We start from the raw sequence: 6,174 nt of genomic DNA, 5'->3' as shown, positions 1-6,174 counted from the left end.
TTTCTGATACCTACTGTGTCTTAGTAAGAATCAAAGTACATCAATTTCCCTTCAATTCTGAAATGGTTTCCTCTAAATCTCTTGACTATCTGAGCTATTCTTTTCCTTCAAATATCATAGCCAGCAGCAGTAAATTTACTAGCTATCAGTCATTTTCATAAACATAAATTGAATGAGTTAAGATTTCTATAAAGTCACTATCTTGAGGATCTATGGACCTCAAAGAATAGATAGCTTGGAGATGGAGACAAAGAACATTGTAAGACTAAAGCTCCATAAGAGTAAATGTAAAAAGGATAACAGCCTGGATGGTGTATAGGGAAAGCCAATAGCTGTGCTTAGTGGAAACAAATAGTGCATGAAAAAAGAGGTAGGGGTTAAGTCTCGAAGGGATGTTTAGGGTCAACTTGTACAGAGCTAAAGACATTGAACTATATTATACAGTTAATAGAGAACAGACAAAAGTTCTCTTGAGAAGAAGGAAACAGATAAATTCTCACACTTTTTCATGGAAAAATAATTTGGTGATGACTAAGAGCAGAAAATTTGAAATCATAGTAGAATCCATTTAATTGAAACTATTTTGTTACAATGACAGAAAACTGATTACAAAGCAAGTGACATAACATGGTTTAATGAATAACTCCACCTATGAAACACAGCATATCCAGGCAACAGAGAGTAGTTAAAGCAATAAAAATTTCATTATAAAGAACTAGCTCAGAATTTTCTGTCCCTGAATAATTTTGAATAAAGTGTACCCGGAATGCATGGTGGGGTACAAAACAGACAACTATCACTATAAGGAAAAAGAAGCTCTTGATTTGAGCTCTAAACTCTTGATGGGTCCACATACCAGGCCAAAGAGCCCTTATCAGTTGAACGATGACACCCACCTGTATCAGAAAGAGGGTCATGACCACTGTGATCATAACGACAATCAGAGAATAGTTCACAATAATGACTTTCCTGCGGTTGAGATCTTTGTGGAACTCAAAACATCGGTCTCCTGAGTAACTTGGATCTATGCCGTATAGTAAAAAAAATATTGGCAGAAAAATTAAGCTACCCACCATCCAAATAAAAATGCTTAAAACTACCGCATGGTACTTTTGTAACTCTTGCATTTGGAGTTTGTTAAAATAGATGAGCAATCGGAGTATGACAATGGCCACATAGAAAACAAAGGTGAAGTACATATGACAGTATACTATGCTGCTAACCAATCGGCAGGTAAAGGATCCAAGCTCCCAGACATTTAATACGTAATAGCTGAGGCGGAACGGAAGGCTGACTAGGAGGATTGAGTGTAGCACTATGATATTAAGAACAATAGTGGCCATCACTGATCGGCTCTTCCTTTTGAACATCAAACGTGACATCAATACTGTTCCAATAGTACCTCCAAGCAAAACCATGCCGTAGATGATTATCAGAATCATCCTGCAGTGTGCGTTTGAGATGCAGTGTGCGTTTGATGGGGTGGTTGCATTGATTGAATCCATGTTTCACCACAAAATGCTTAGAAGACCACAAACCCTTAAATGAAAAGTTTTACAAAAGTATAATGAACATATTGAAACTTTACAGCAACTGCACATTAATAGTTTTGAGTTTTGCAATCCTAGCCAATTATTTACAAACCTAAAACTGTGTACCCAATATTGTCAGAGGCTCCACTTGATTATCCAAACATATTGAATAAACAGAGGTGAATGGGACAAAATTACGAAAATAAGTGGGTTTTTTTAATATAAAATTTGGCTGTATACTCAGGTATTCTATTAACCTATACGTCTAGGCTCAAGTATCAAGGCCGAGATCAGCCTGAGACATGTTAGCCTCTAGCATGAAATTTAAGGAAGGGCCAAAAACTCAGTCATCACAATCAATACTATTTTAATGCAATATCTTTTAGAATCAAAATCAATGCAAAAAATTCATGATGGACAAAATAAAAAAAAATTTTTTTAATAAAGGCCAGGTCAGTATGCTCACAGTGCATATTCATGTCAGATCTATAAAGACCATCCCTCCTATTGTCAGAAAACCCAATTTGTGCAGAGAAGACAGTCTCAATCATGTGTAATTCTTATAAGAAGGTGTATCAGACATTTAAAAATATTTTCTGTGAATAATTTTTGAGCAAGGAGCAGCATAGAATATACACTGAGTGGCCAGATTATTATGATATCTGAATGCATAATAATCTGGCCACTCGGTGTATGTGTTAGAGGCCTGGTGCATGAATTCATGCATGGGTGGGGTCTGGCCAGCCTGGCCAGGGGGAGGGGACAGCTTGGCTGGCCTGCTTGCTGGTCGAACTCCTGGTGGAGGGGACAATTTGCATATTAGCCTTTTATTATATAGGATATACACTGAGTGGCCAGATTATTATGCATTCAGAGATCATAATAATCTGGCCACTCAGTGTATATTATCTACATTCTTTTCTTCTTCCTAATCCTGAATCTTCTCCTAGACTGGTGTGTTAACATTTTGGTAAAAAGTTTGGGTTTGAGAGTAGGTTCTATTGAGTTTTTATTTGAGTTTTTCGGGTGTGGATGCATAAGGGGTAGTGATTGTGTAGCAGGAAGAGCGCTGGCAATCTACCGCCCTGCAAGTAAGAGCCAACCCTGCCAGTTAGCTGCTGTGGGGATGTGCATGGAGCTCTAGCTATGAAATGGGAATGGCCATACTGCTTCCTTTAAAGGGTTACTAGAAAGCTAAATAAGTTAGTGTGTGAGACAGCTTTATAACTGAAATAAAAATCCATATAAAAGTTATGATTCTTGGGGACAGGGTGGGGAAGGGGTAGAGGGTGTCAGTGGGGAAAAAAGGGGGACATCTGTAATGCTTTCAACAATAAAGATAAATTTCAAAAAGTGATGATTCTTAAGGTGAAATAATAAAAACAAGAAGACATTATTTACCCCTTTCTCCTTAATCTACATAGGGGTAGATACACAGTTATGTTACATAAAATTGTTGTTGCGTCAATAAGCATTTAATTAATATCTGACAATTAAAAATATTTTTCAGACCTTTGATTAGACAGTATGAGACCCAGGCATCAGCACTGATCAGACTTTCTCCTCAGAAAGTGTCTGTGTCCATTTTCCTCATGTATCTTCTGCCCACCTGGCTGGAGCAGAATTTGAGCATTTGTATCTGAGGAAGAAGTTATTCCACAGTGAACATCTAAATATTTTAACATTTCTCTTCTGCTACAACAGAATCGTCTTAGAATAACTTGGTTTTGTTTGTGAAAAATTATATTGGAACTTGCATATTTAATACCCTCAAATAAGGATTTATTATAGCTTAAAAACATAATTATAACTTGAGTAACAACCTAAATTTTATGTGCTGAAAGATACATTTTAACAAAGTACACATATATAAAATATATAATGCTTATACAACAAGTAAGATACTAACTTAGTTTTAACATTTTGGCAGTCCTCAAGTCTAAGCAGACAAAATTTAAGTTTGAAATTATTTTAAAGCATTGAGACTCTAAATTACTCTATTTATCAGTTCCACATTTTGAATGGACACAATGAGAAACAGGTTGCACTGCCTCTTACTAGCTGGCTAATCATGGGACAGATACTTAACTATAAAGTTGTCTCTTCAGCTGTAAATGTGAAAATAGGAACATCTATTTTGCAAGGAGGTTATGAGAAGTATGTTAGATTGTATCTACAAAGAACAGGTTCGTTGACATAGTTCATCAAAGTGTCAATACTATTTCTCCCCTCTAATGTGCACAAAGATCTTTCACAAACACAAGATCCCTTTCTTTTATAGTTGCTTCTCAGAATTGTCTTATGGATATTTAAATGCGTAGTGATAAATTCATAGGAAAGGGAGAAGTTGAATCTTACCCTTATGACCATCACAGCCCCAACATTATCCTTCAATAGCTTGTAATTTCTTTGCTCATTAAAACCAAATACTAAGCTCTGGCCAGTGTGACTCAGTTGCTTGGGTGTCGTCCCATGTACCAAAAAGTTATTGGTTCAATTCCTGGTTTTCTGGTCAGGGCATGCCCGGATTGTGGGCTCAGTCCCTACCTGGAGGCTTGCAGGAAGCAGCCTATCCATGTTACACTCTTGCACTATTGTTGCTCTCTCTCTCTCTCCCCCCCCCCCCCCCCTTCCTCTCTCTCTAAAAATCAATTCAAAATATTTTTTAGAAACAAGTACTAAAATTTCTAAATCTGTTTTCTATGAAGAAACAAATTACTCCCCAAACTGCTTACTTGTTCTTTTCCTCTTACGATTTGCTTCTGGCGGAAGACTCAAGGCACCCTGGTCATTTGTTGGTGATCCACATCAGGGCAGGGAATAAGAGCAGTTTGCTATAATCAAGGCTCCACTACCGACAACAGTCAAGAGAGATCTGGGTTGAATGATGAATTGGGGAGTAGTTCAAGCTGTGGACAGAGGTTTCTGAAGTTACACAGTCAAGATGGAGGACCCAGATAAACTAACTTGACCACAAACGGATGTTTATTTCTATAGCTAGTGGTTAAACAGTTTTAACATTATTTCTATAAGTAACAGCTTGCATTTTCTCTATCAATGACTTATCTGGAAGAATTTTTCCTATTAGTGTGAAAAAATTACAGGTGTGTTTTTTTTTCAAATGCTATTTTTTTTAATCACATTTGTATGTTTTACCCAAAATGTTTCACATTCAAAATAAGAATGACCTGGAGAAGTACTTTCTGTGAGACTTCCATATTCTCGGCAATAAACTAAAAATACTTCTATCTTTGCCTTTCAATTTCCAAAGACTGTCTTCCTTCATTAACTGCCATGTGAAGATATGGATCTTTCGAAGCTTGGCCCTCTGGTGATGTCACTTCAGTAAGAGCATTCATTTCGTTTTTCTCAAAAATCTTTCATTTTCTTACATCAACCTTCTCACTTCCTGCACTAACTTGATAATCATATTTAGCTGTGCTAAGAACTCTAGCATACTTTTAAGGAAATATTGTGTTTAGTACACATGAAGGTGTAGGAAACCAACATATCTTCAGAAGTTACAGGCAAAACCAGGCCCAAATCATATTATTGTTCAGCTACAGGAATTCAAAAGGACCACAACTCTGTCACCTGTATAGCAAGCTCATTATAGCCTACATTAAGGTAACAATTGATATTGTTTCCATTTGCTTTGGAAAAGAATGAGAATCATCCCCACCTGAATTATTTGCTATAGAAATGTCTGATAGTGCTTGTAGCCACAGAGATATAAAACAGAATCAAAACCTAATGGAGCCATATTTCAAGAAAAACTCTCAATAGAAGATGCAATTTCTAATTCTTACTATCAAAAGCAAGTTTGTACCAACTCAACTTGGCTGGAAAAATTTCACATGGAAGCAATTTTTCAACTAATTATATATATATAGATAGATAGATAGATAGATATAGATATTTATAGATATATATGTATACACACACACACACACACACACACACACACACACACACACGGTGTCCCAAAAAATATATATACACACCTTAATAGCTGATAGCTCAATTGATTTTTTGTTTTCAGATTTAACCCAGTGGAATATATAATTATTCAAAGTGTGTATACATTTTTTGGGAAAATATAATATAATCTATATATAATACTAGATACCCGGTGCATGAAATTTGTGCACGGGGGTGTGTGTCCCTCAGCCCAGCCTTCACCCTCTCCAATCTGGGACCCCTCGAGGGATGCCCGACTGCCCATTTAGGCCCAATCCCGGTAAGATCAGGCCTAAACGGGCAGTCGGACATCCCTCTCACAATCTAGGACTGCTGGCCTCCAACTGCTCACCTGCCTGCCTTTCTGATTGCCCCTAACCACTTCTGCCTGCCAGCCTGATCACCCCCTAACCACTCCCTGCCAGCCTGATTGATGTCTAACTACTCCCTTGCCAGCTTGATTGCCTCTAACTGCCCTCCCCTGCAGGCCTGGTCCCCCCAACTGCTCTCCCCTGCAGGCCTGGGTCCCCCCCAACTGCCCTTCCCTGCAGGCCCGGTCGCCCCCAACTTCCCTTCTCTGCCAGCCTGGTCACCCTTAACTGCCCTCCCCTGCAGGCTTGATCGCCCCCAACTGCCCTCCCTTGCAGGCCTGGTCCCTCCCAACTGGCCTCCCCTGCTGGCC

General features: G+C 38.4%; 1 long non-coding RNA gene across 1 annotated transcript; it reads right to left on the bottom strand.

The window, feature by feature from the left end:
* Positions 1-562: 562 nt before the first annotated feature.
* On the bottom strand, positions 563-4,432 carry LOC114234824 (uncharacterized). Its single transcript, XR_003621013.2, has 3 exons — positions 4,268-4,432; positions 3,045-3,171; positions 563-1,539 (listed from the first exon to the last, which is right to left on the bottom strand). It is a non-coding gene; the product is annotated as an uncharacterized LOC114234824 (long non-coding RNA).
* Positions 4,433-6,174: the final 1,742 nt, after the last annotated feature.

Source organism: Eptesicus fuscus, chromosome 14 (genome assembly GCF_027574615.1).
Source record: "Eptesicus fuscus isolate TK198812 chromosome 14, DD_ASM_mEF_20220401, whole genome shotgun sequence".
NCBI lineage: Eukaryota > Metazoa > Chordata > Mammalia > Chiroptera > Vespertilionidae > Eptesicus > Eptesicus fuscus.
Note: the sequence above shows the minus strand (reverse complement) of the source record. Positions and strands in the feature narration are given on the sequence as shown.